A 12,241-nucleotide genomic window follows, 5' to 3' on the forward strand; every position below is an offset into this window, starting at 1 on the left:
GAGCTCCAAACGAGTTCCTCCCGCCGAGCCTGTGGGGACTCTGGGGGCTCCGGAGACGAAGTCCCCGGCCCCACTCGGACACGAAGGGGCGGACAGACTTCCTTGCCCGCTCTGCTGCCGTGAGTGTGCTGCGAGCGGCCGGCGCGCGCACGCTTGAGCCCCGCCCCGCCGGCCGCTGCGAAAGGGCGGGGCCGGGCGGGTACGCTGGGGCCCGCGCTCGTGCCCGTGGGGCGAGCGCACGGGAGTGGCGCCAGGATAGAGGCTCGCCGAGTCGCCATTCTAACGCAGGCGCGGTGGCCAAGTGGTAAGGCGTCGGTCTCGTAAACCGAAGATCACGGGTTCGAACCCCGTCCGTGCCTAGCATTCTCACTTCCCTAGAGGGAGCCACTTTTTAGGGGTGTGACCACTTTTCGAGAGTAATCATCGACGTTCTACCCTTTCCGCATCCCGTATTAATCAATAGATCTTCGCCTCTGGGTGCCGACGGAGCCAACTGTTTTCACTCAGTTTAGATTCAGGCTCTCTCCGGCCCGCGCAGGTCAAAGTCCGGGTGGTCCGGCCTCATGCACTGCTGTGCCGCCAACCTGCCCCGCGGGGCGTTTGGCTCCCTGCAGACAGCGCCCCCTGCATTCCCCGGACGCCTCGTCCTGTGCGGGATGGAGGAGGGCTCCGGGTGGGCGGGGGTCTTAAACTCCGAGGCCCCGGAGGTCACGTGAAAACCGTGGCCCGAGCAATGATTTTAGCGCAGAAAAACCTACAGCGGATGGCTCTTGGTTCAAGAGCCACTAAGCATTTTTCTGAACATTTAAGTCCAATTGTTTCCACACTAATGAGAGAACCGCCGTTGCCTGACACTGAGCCCACACCCAGAGTCAGCTGGTGTCTGGCTTGCTATTTTTACAAGGAAATCCATTGTAGGCACTGCGTTAGAGAGGAAATCCTGCCCAGACTTGGAGCTGGTCCGACATGAAAATCTAAAGCTCTCTCCTCTCTCTCTCGGAGCCTCCGTTTGCCCCCCAGTAAAATGGATCTCTGGTCAGCGCTGGCGTTTGTAAAGCAGCTGCCGAGAGACTGGCTGTAGAGGCGGCTTCAGTAAACGGAGCTACCGTCGTATGGCACCCGTTTTCTCTGCATCACCACGGGGCTGCTCGAATGCATTTAAAGATGTTATGCAATTACCTCAACCTCCAAGAGCTGGCATATTGTATGATCTGGAAACCAGCTTGACCTAAATTGGGGAAACCTGTATCAGCGCGAGATTCCTACTGGAAGAAAGCATTAATGGAACTCTCGGTGTGTGCCTAGTGGAGCTGGAGTCTGGGGCAACCTCGGTGAACAAGGGCGGGTTCACTCAGAGAGAGGGGGAGATGGATGCGAAGGGGATCGGAGAGCCTGGCAGGAGCGGCGGGGGGTAAGAGTCCTCCTCTGCAGCAGAGCGCTCACACTTGTGAGCAGTTCATCAGCATCCCCTCGAGGCGTAGTTAAAATGCCGAGCGCCCAGAGCGTCTGCGTTCTGTTAGTTTGCTGTGGGGCTTGACATTTGCATTTCTAACAAGCTCCCAGGTGATGCTGACGGTGTTAGTTCCGGGACCACCCATTGCGAACCATTCCGCTAAAGAGAGCTGTATTCTAAAGCCACATTCTAAACCCAGGAGCACGTGTGTATGCGTGTACACAAACATGTGAGTTAATGCCTATAAAAACAGTGAACACCAGTTCTTCTCACACTTCAGCCTGAGGATCAGGTTAAAATTTAGGTCTGACTGTGTGTCTGAGGCGGAGCCGAAAAATCTGCATTTCTCATTGGTGTTTTAGTGATGCTGATGTCGCTGGTCCTACACCTCACTGTGTATGGGGGGGAGGGGGGAAGAAGGATGCACACAAAAATAATGTAACGGAGCAGGACCCTATGGGGCCCTCCCGGGGTAGCCTTCTCCCACATCCTCTGCTTTAGCTCCTCTCTGAAGTACCTAGATAAGTGTTTGATGTGAAAGTGTTTCACAGATGTGAAAAACCCCACCAAATGGAAGTTATTAACTACTTGATGACCGTGAGCATGTAGCCCCCAGGCCTCCTGGAGCCTAAGGACTAGTAAAGTTAACTCCTGTGCCACTGCCCTGTCACCTCACCATCAACCAATCAGAGACCCGTACAGGAGCTGGTCCCGTACCCTGCGGCCCCCTTCCCTCACTTGGCCTTTAAAAATGCTTTGCTGAAACCCTTCAGGGAGTTTGGGGGTTTGGGGGACACGAGCCACCTGTCTCCTTGCATGGCCCTGCGATAAACCTTTCTCTGCTCTAAACTCGGATGTTTCTGTTTGTTTGGCCTCATTGTACATCTGGCTCATGAACTTGGGGTTGCTAACAATAACACTTGCCTCTCTGGAGGGAAGTAGGATGGGGTAGCTGTTGAAAGGATTCCTTCACTTCTTACCCTGTGAACTTTCACATTGTTTGGATTTTCTACCAGATGATTGTATTAGTGTGTAATTTTTTTCCCCCAGAATCACCTCCAAAACCCACGAAGGCAAAAAGAACCTATTAGAACACAGGCAAATTATAACGATCCAGAATTAAGTCATAAAAATGCTTGAGTGTCCTCTGCTCTCCATTGGAGTGTTTCGTCGTTTCTTTTTAAGTGACACAGAAGTACACTTACGTTCCTCCCTATTAAAAATATCCCCAAATAGTCCTCCCCATTAAAAATAAAAAGACCGCACTGCCCCCGACAGGCGGGCCAGTATCTGTGGAGCTGGTTAGTTGTCCACACAGATTTTCCTGTCCTTCCCTCCAGAAGATGAAGCAACACTCCTCTGGGACGCCATCCCAAGAAAGAGCCCATTCTCATCCACCCCCACCGCTGCCCACACCCCACCCCACCCTACACAGGGTGCTCCTCTCTCTGCCCCAGGTGAAGAATGGACTTCAGAAAATTTATATAAGGTACTGTAGGTTTCCATTTACACACACAACAAAAAATTGCATAAAATATCTAAGGGTATATATTCATGTATGGAGAAGTGCTTGCTGTTTTATTTGTTTTTTTGTTTTTAAGCCTGGAAGATTACACTCGAATCTCAAAACCATCACTGCTGGTTGAAATCTGGGGATGCCACGGAGCTGTAGGACCAATGTGGCACAGGCTGCAGGATCAGAAACTAGTGAGCAAAATTCTGAATTCAGGTCCTGTTTACACTTAGATGGGTAAAGCTGATTGTGTGTCTGAATAAGACGTTTTGTGTTGATTTAAACTGCTTGTGTTCATGAATATATAAAGCCGTGTTTGGATCTCTGTAACTTCTGTATGAATTTCGTGTCTGAAAGTCACCTTGAAATCAGAGGTCTTTGTTCTATAATCACACTCTAGTCTCCCTTAGAAACAGAAAGAGAAGAGAAGGCCCCTGATGCTGGGGTTAGGAGGAAAGACAGACTGAGCCTAGAGGGACCCTCTGAGACCTCACTGTGCAAAGTTGACCACTGGGGAGAAGGTGGATTTGCAGAAGGAGACCAGGGCTTTCTGGGAAAGAAGAAATTAAACTCTTCCAACCCACCTTCCTGTTATCCAAAGTTAGAACTGTAGGACAGGTCCTGACGGTCAGTGGCAGAAAAAGGTTTAATAGGACTTTTTTTTTTTGGCTGTGTTGGGTCTTCATTGCTGCACTCAGGCTTTCTCTAGTTGTGGTGCGGGGGGCGGGGGGGCTACTCTTCGTTGTGGTGCATGGGCTTCTTATTGCTGTGGCTTCATCTTGTGGAGCACAGGCTCTAGGCGCACGGGTTTCAGTAGTTGTGCCGCACGGGCTTAGTTGCTCCGCGGCATGTGGGAATCTTCCCAGACCAGGGCTCGAACCTGTGTCCCCTGCATTGGCAGGCAGATTCTTAACCACTGTGCCCCTAATAGGACTTTTGAAGTCAAAGAGGGAGCTACAATCCTAGTGTTAGCAAAGAAGGGCTGTTTGTCAACAGAGGCTGCGCAGGAGAAAACTTCAACTGTGACACCATGTGGCAGCGTGAAGCAAGGGCAGCAGTAGAATTACTTTTCTGCCCCACATCTACAAGAACCAGTGGGAGACATGGACTAGCCACATAACCTCTCTGTGCCTTGGTTTCTCCATAAAATTGAAGTGACACACATTCACTGGCTTCCACTCTCATGGAGTTCATCTGATGACAATATTGTAAACATCCACCAGCCAGGATGGTCCGGTAAATGGAGAACCATCCCTCATGCCATCATGGGCAGCCATTGAAAGGAATGATCGGGACTTCCCTGGTGGTGCAGTGGTTAAGAATCCGCTTGCCAATGCAGGGGACACGGGTTCGATGCCTGGTCCGGGAAGATCCCACGTGCCGCGGAGCAACTAAGCCCGTGCGCCACAACTGAGCCTGTGCTCTAGAGCCAGTGAGCCACAACTACTGATCCCACATGTCACAACTACTGAAGCCCAAGCACCTAGAGCCCGTGCTCTGCAACAAGAAGCCAGCGCACCGCAATGAGTAGCCCCCACCCGCCGCAACTAGAGAAAGCCCACGCGCAGCAACGAAGACCCAACGCAGCCAAATAAATTAATTAAATTATCAAAAAAAGAAAGGAATGATTGATTTATTGACCTGAAGGGGTGATAGTGAGATACAGCTAATTGAGAAAAGCTGACATCCTGTTTTTTGGGGTTTGTCTCACAGCTTTACTGAGGTATAATTGATTAACAAAAAATGGCACATATATATATCCAACGTGATGAATTTGGACATATGCATACACCTGGGCTACATCCCCACATTCAAGGTAACAGATATATCCATCACCTTCAAGTTTCCTGCATCCCTTTGCTTTTTTGTGTATGTGATAAGAGCATTTAACATGAGATCTACCCTCTTAACAAATTTGTAAGTATACCATACAGTACCATTACCTATAGGCACTACGTTGTACAAAACATCTCTAGAACTTATTAATCTTTTTATCTTTTAATTTATTTTTTATTGAAGTATAATTGATTTACTATGTTGTGCTCATTCATCTTGTATAACTAACTCTAACTGATGTCCTGTTTCTGTAAAAATAAATAAGCATAACTACTGTATATAAAATAGGTAAACAGCAAGGACCTACAGTATAGCACAGGGAACTATACTCAACATCTTGTAATAAACCATAATGGAAAAGAATCTGAAAAAGAATATATATATGTGTATGAATCTATACACATATATATATATATCTGAATCACTTTGCTGTACACTTGTAGTTAACACAACATTGTAAATTAACTATACGTCAATAAAAAATTTTTTAAACGCATATAAGATGCAATAAATAAGAATATTTATCAATACACGTAGTGGTGTGTGTATTGTTTTTCAGAATGTGAAGGATGCCCATACCCCAGGCAGAAGACTCCACGTCATGCTATACTGACAGTGAATACCTCCAGGTGGGGCAAGAGGTGGAGAGGAATTGCAGGAAAAGTTACTAATTGTTTTTCCTAATATTGTGGCATTGGAAAGAAAAACTGTGTTACTTTGGATTCACTATTAACAACAGAAAAAAGAGAAAATGTAAAGAGGAAAGAGATGGCAGACTCTGGACAGCACAGGTGTTAACACAGAGCTGGCACCGCATCCATGAGATGCCGAGCGTCCAGTGGAAAGGCTCACTCTTGTCCTCTACTCTGACCCTTTCCAAGGGGAGCCTCCCCTCCACTGACCTGGCACGTCTCCCATCTGGGCTGACATCATGTGCTTAGTAAACCTACATTAAAGAATAAAAAATGGGAGGCTTCATAAAGGAGACAGTGACTTGTAGCCGAGCATAAGCAGAGAACCACATTTCAAAACCAGAAGCGTGTTTCAGGTGTGAGTACCACTTAAAAGAAAATACTGTGGCAGGCCCCTGGAAGCAACAGACGTTGTTTATGTCACATCGACTTGAGTTTTGCTTAGCAAATCACCAGGCTGGCGCGTGACACACATTTCCTGAGACTGTGTTCCCTTCTGCCCCTGCCCTGCCCTTCTAACTCAGGTGAGCTGAGCTGATTTTTACTTACTGAGGGGTCAAAGAGAACCCCTGAACCTGAGGCCCCGCTGGATGAAAAAATCTGTAATAATTCTTGAAACAGGCCCCATAAGAAAGCCCATATGTCCCTTTGAGGAGTGTTGGTGAATGGACTCCAAGGAACTCATTACCGTTGCCCTCTAAGATTCATGCCCTTGTGTAATCCCTTCCTCTTAAGTGTGGGTGGGGCTGTGACCTGTTTCCAACCAACAGAATTCAGTAGAGGTGGCATGACGTCACATCTCTGATGGTCACATAAGATGGCAATACCCATCTTGCTAGCAGACTCTCTCCTCTTGCTGATGTGATAAAACAAGTGGCGGTGTTAGGGAGGTCCATGTGACAAGGAACAGAGGGCATCATCTAGCGAAAACCAGGAAAAAACTAAGGCCCTCAGTCCAACAGGCTGCAAGGAACTAAAGTTAGGCAACAGCCACACGAATGTGAAAGCCAAGTCCGTCCCTGGGTGCTGTGGACTGAATGTTTGCATCCCCCCCACCCCCACCCCAAATTCATGTATTGAAGCCCTAATCCCCAATGTGATGGAATTTGGAGGTGAGGCCTTTGGGAGGTGATATGGGGTAGATTAGGTCATGAGGGTGGGATCCTTATGGCAGAATTAACCCTTTATCAGAAGCTCTCTCTGGGCTGTGTGAAGACTCAGCGAGAAGGCAGCTGTCTGTAAGCTGCGATGAGAGCCCTCACTAGACACCAAATCTGCTGACACCTTGAGCCTGGAGTCCCCAGACTCCATAATTTTGAGAAATAAATCTTTGTTGTTTCACCCAGTTTGTAGTATTTTGTAATATTGAACTGACGAGGACACTGGCTGGGCGTTGAGAACTCAGCCCCGGCCAACACTTTAATTGCAGCCTTGCAGAGGACCCAGCTAAGCCATGCCTGGACTCTGACCCAAAAAACTGGGAGATTATGCACGTGTGTTGTCGTAAGCTGCTAAGTTTGTGGTAATACTATTATGCAGGAAGAGTCCGATAGGGAACACCAAAATCTGATCGTCCGAGTCCCCACGCGGTTCATGGTGACATCTACACAGTGGCCCAGCAAGAAACCTGGGAGTCATCCTTGTGTTCATTTTCTCCTCCTGCTGTACCAAGTTCCCTCAGCCTTAACGGCTTAAAAGAGCACAGTTTCTGTACATCAGAGCTCACGTTAGCTTGGCTGGTTACTCTGCTTGGGGGTTTCACAAAATCCAGGTGTTGACCGGATGGGCTACTATCAGGAGGTTTATCCAGGTTGTTGGCCAAATTCACTTTTCTTGCACTTGTAGAATGGAGTCCTCTGTTTCCTTGGCTCTACAGGCCTCTCTGCAGTCAATGCACATAGGGTCCCTACATCTGGGCCAAATCCTTCTCATATTTCAAATCTCTCTGACTTCCCTTTCCGCATCGTTCTCATGTGAGCCAAAGAAAGTTCTCTCCCTTTAGAGCTCGTGGATTTAGATTGGGCCCACCTGGATAATACAGACTCATCACTCTATTTAAACCTTAATTACGTCTGCAAAATCCCTTTTGCCATGAAACAACATATAGGTTCCAGGGATTAGGGTGTGGACAATATCTGGAAGACCATTATTCTGCCTACCCCAACACATGACTCACATCTCCTCCTCATCTGCTCATCTCATTGGTCACTGCCCAAACCTCTCTCCAAACAGTCACCTCCTCTGTGTTGCCTCCCTGTCCCATTTCTCCTTTGATGTCTGGGGTCTGGACTATTGCAGTAGACTCCTAATTGGTCTCCCTTGCTTTCAGCCTCGTTCCTCTTCCAACTCCTCCCACTGTCACCTGACCTCTGTCAAACACAGCAGTGAACATGTCACTTGCATCCTATGGTCCTTCATGAGAGGCCCACCACCACCACCAGGATAGATCCCAACTCCTTAGCCTGGCATTCGAGGCCCCGAGCGTCCCTCCTACCATTCTCTCCCTTGCTTTTGCCACACCAGCCTTTGTTATTCCTTCAATTCAGCTTGATTTGTGCCTGTGCATATGCTGTTCCCTCGGCCTACAATGCCCTTCCTCCACCCCATCTTGGAAAACTCCTACTCATGCCTCAAAACCTTGCCTAACTGTTACTAACTATGATTTTGAATCATTCCTCAACCTCTTAGTTGCAGTTAGTTGCTATTTCCTCTGTGCACCACCAGCACCTTGGGTGTATCATTTTGATAGCACCTATCACAAGATGTTACAGTTACTTGCTCACATGCCCATGTATCTCCCAAGAGCCCAGAAGCTGAAAGCCCAAATGCTCACAGGAGCCAGAAAGATCATGTGAACATTGAAGCTGCTTGGGTACAAGACAACAGGGACTAGTGGGGACAGAGGAAAACTTGAGAGGACATGCCAGGTGAAAGGCCACCACAGAAGACCCCATGTAGGGGCTTCCCTGGTGGCACAGTGGTTGGGAGTCCGCCTGCCAATGCAGGGGACACGGGTTCGAGCCCTGGTCTGGGAGGATCCCACATGCCGTGGGGCAGCTGGGCCCGTGCGCCACAACTACTGAGCCTGCCTTCTGGAGCCCACGAGCCACAACTACTGAAGCCCGCGTGCCACAACTACTGAAGCCTGCGCGTCTAGAGCCTGTGCTCCACAATGGGAGAGGCCACTGCAATGAGAAGCCCTCGCACCGCAACGAAGAGCGGCCCCCGCTCGCTGCAGCTAGAGAAAGCCCGCGCACAGCAACAAAGACCCAACGCAGACAATAAATAAATAAAAGTCCCATGTAGATGAGACCCAGGAATCCTACTCTGAGATGTAAACCGTGGGGAAATTCTCATTGTATCCACCAGGCTGCTCAGAGCAACATTGCTGGGAAGAGCTAAGTGTCCATCAAGGGGAGTGGAAGAATAAACCATGGTGGGTCCACAGGGTGGAATTAAGTTCAGCAGTTCAAATGCATAAACTGTAATTCCATTGCACGAGGCAGATAAAACTCACAAAAAGAGGAGCAAAAAAAGGCAGGCATAGAAAGATGATACACCATGATACCATTTATACAGAATTAACATTATGCAAACAATACCCTGTTTGTTGTTTCTGGCTACTTAGGTAGTAAAAGCATAGAAACATGCCCGAGAGTGATGAAGCCTAGACTCAGGACAGTGTCATCCGCGGGGATGTCAGAAGATGGGCTGAGACAGAGAAAGGGTACACGAGGGTCTTAGTTGAATCTGGATGTGACTTATGTATTAATTCAGGTGGGTGGTAGGCACGCAGGTGTTTGTTAACTTATTTCCCATCCTTTCCAGTTGGCCTGAAATAGCTCATAATTAAAAACAAAAACAAACCAAAAAACAAAGTGGGTCAAGTGTGGTCTAATCCACATCTTACCACTTAGCTCAGAGCCTGGCACAGAGATGAGGGAAATACTGCTTCCACTTTACAGATGGGGTAATTGAGAGAAAGAGAGAGGAGGTACTCACCCTGGGCCCTGGAGGAATTATTGGTGTTGGGTACCGGGCTGGAGAAGCGTGGGCAGACGCAGGAGTGGTTCATCCCTAGGCAGCTTCCGAGAACTCCCCTGGAACCAGCCCTCCCTAGGTCAGATTTACTCTGATTTTTGCAGAACGTGACATTTCGAGGCAATACCCGTCCAATATTGGAAAGGAACTGACCAGCTTTTTTGGCCTCACTAGGCAGCGTGCAACATCTTAGTTCCCCGACAAGGAATGGAAGCCGCGCCCCCAGAAGTGGAAGCGCAGAGTCCTAACCACTGGACCACCAGGGAAGTCCGTAGCCAGACATTTCAACCTTCACTGTGGGCTGCCAGAAGGTATCAGAAGGGATGTGGGGTGGGGAGCACTCCACTAATAACACAGCTCGATGGCTTTGAAAAGACCCCCCCGCCTTTCTCCACAGCCCGCCCATCCCAGTAGGAAGCTGCCTCTGGCCTCTCCCCAGACTCTACATCAACCCAGCCGGGCTGACTCCCGTCTGACCAGCTCCACACTTGTCACACACACCATCTATTCTCTTCCTCAGACTCTGTCTCTTCCCAGTGTGTCTCCAACCTGTCTATGTTCCTTTTGACCCGTCCCCTCACCTATTATCCTGACGGACATACCAGGAAACCTTGCTCCCAAGGCTAAGATAGAATTCTTCTGAGTCTTTGGGGAGAGGCTATGGGTATTGAAAAAGTACTACTTTCTTTCTCTTCACAAGGATGACCACTCTCATTGACCTGAACCAGCAACTCTCTGCTCTTCCCAAATCCCCAGTCCAGGACAGCCAGGGTGACCCACCATCCCCATTCGCCTGGGACTGTTACAGTTTTATCACTGAAAGTCCAGTGACCTGGGAAACCCCCCAGTCCTGGGCAAACCAGGATGCTGGGTCTCCCTACTTTCCTTCCTTCCTTCCTTCCAATGGAATTCAGTTTGAATGTCATCTCAGGGACTCTCTTAAGAGGCCTGGGGACAGGCTGCCACAGCTCTCATCACTCCTGTTAGGAATGACCGCCAGCCTCTGACCACCCGGAGAGGCCCTTCTCCTGCTGGACCCCCCAGGCCCCATGGTTTTCCCTGATAAGGCCCCAAGCTCGAGTCTTTCACAGCCCACCTTCTTGATTTCAGCCATACCTTGTACTTCCTGCATTGTATTCCACTAATATTTTTATTTAACTTAACTCACCTGGATAACCTGGACAATTTTATCTCAAAAGGAAAATGTTATCTCACTTCCTCAGATGGAAAAAGAGCACCATCTGCCATAAATGGATGATAATTACTTTAAAATGTGAGGAAAACAAAATGATCTTCGTACATTGCATAGCGATACTGCTACAATGAAACGTTCTGAGCCAGAAGCCTGGGCCCCCTTCCAGGGGGCGTAGTAAGTGTTAGGAAGGTGTTAAACACGGAGCAGCAACCAACTGAGATTTTCTCCTTCACAAGCTCAGAAAGCGTATAAGAAAAGTGAAAAGGGAACACATTTCTACTAGGTTATTCAGAGCTATCCAATGCCTCCTCCGTGGATGATCTAAAATCAACCTTGCTCTACAATATGGGCCTTGTACTTTAGGGCTACGTCTCCCCAGTGAGCCAATAGTTGGAGCAAACCATCTGATCATTCAGTGGATCTCAGCCGCTGGGCAGTGACCATGCCACCAGCCAACATCTACTGTGAACCCTCTGGGTGCTGAGCCTGGGAGAAGAGCCTTTACATGTCAAGTCATCGAATCGTCCAGCAATGCTCACAGCAGTCAGAAACCAAAGTTCAGAGAGGTTCACTGGCTTGTCTAAGTTCACCCAGCTAAGAAGTGGTGGAGCCCAGGCTCAAATCCATATCTGCTTAATCTTGTGGTCGGTGTCACGCATGGATTGCTGCATCCCCGAGATGCAGGTGGAGACAAAGACCCTGGATGGGCCCATGTTGTCCCAGGAAGCACTGATAATTGCACGTTGCATCCTTAAGTGGTAGACACTTAAGGCCATGAAGGTCAGCTGGCTGATTGACCTCAGCTCTGATTGGAAAAAGAAAGCATTTTAGGTCGAGAGGCAAAAACTCAAATACATACATGGCCAGGCAGGTGACCTAAGTGAATCTAGCCAGGCAGCGATCTCAGTTTGGATACTTTATTCTACAAGGAACAGGAATTCCCTGGCTCAAACTGGCTTAAACAATAAGATAATTTATTATGCATTCCTCAGGAAGTCTAGAAGTAGGGTAGGTTTCTGGATTAGTTGTTTGAGCAGCTCCATCAGGCCACCAGAGACACATGTTCCTTCCATCTCTCTTTTCTGCCATCACTGTGTTGGTTTCACCACAAGACTGGTCCCCAAATGGCTGCTGCTGTTCTAGGCATCATATCCAAATCCATCTTGTCTCATTGGTTGGGATTGTATCACATGACCATTCTCCAACCAATGACAGAAAGTTCCCCTGAGCCAAATGGCTGAGCTGGGGAGAGGTGAGGAAGAACAATGGGAAGAACAGAACTTCCATGACCAAGTGGAGAAAGCATGTAGGGCAGCCACTTGAAACAGAGATGCTGCTGCTTATAAGCTTCTGTGTTCTCCTCTTCCTCCTGGGCCCTGAGCTAGGCACCACATTTCACAGCCCCCTTGGGTCCCTGTTGGGCCTCATGACTGGTTCTCACCAATGCGGGCCACTTCCCAGCTGATACAGTTAAAAGCTGGTCAGCTTTCCCACCACCTCCTTCACCATCC

At 48.7% G+C, this 12,241-nt stretch overlaps 1 non-coding gene across 1 annotated transcript; it reads left to right on the forward strand.

Moving 5' to 3' along the window:
* The first annotated feature begins 287 nt into the window (after nucleotides 1–287).
* TRNAT-CGU lies at nucleotides 288–359 on the forward strand. The gene has a single exon. It is a non-coding gene; the product is annotated as a tRNA-Thr (tRNA).
* The last annotated feature ends 11,882 nt before the right edge of the window (nucleotides 360–12,241 follow it).

Source organism: Phocoena sinus, chromosome 15, assembly GCF_008692025.1.
Source record: "Phocoena sinus isolate mPhoSin1 chromosome 15, mPhoSin1.pri, whole genome shotgun sequence".
Classification (NCBI taxonomy): Eukaryota; Metazoa; Chordata; class Mammalia; order Artiodactyla; family Phocoenidae; genus Phocoena; species Phocoena sinus.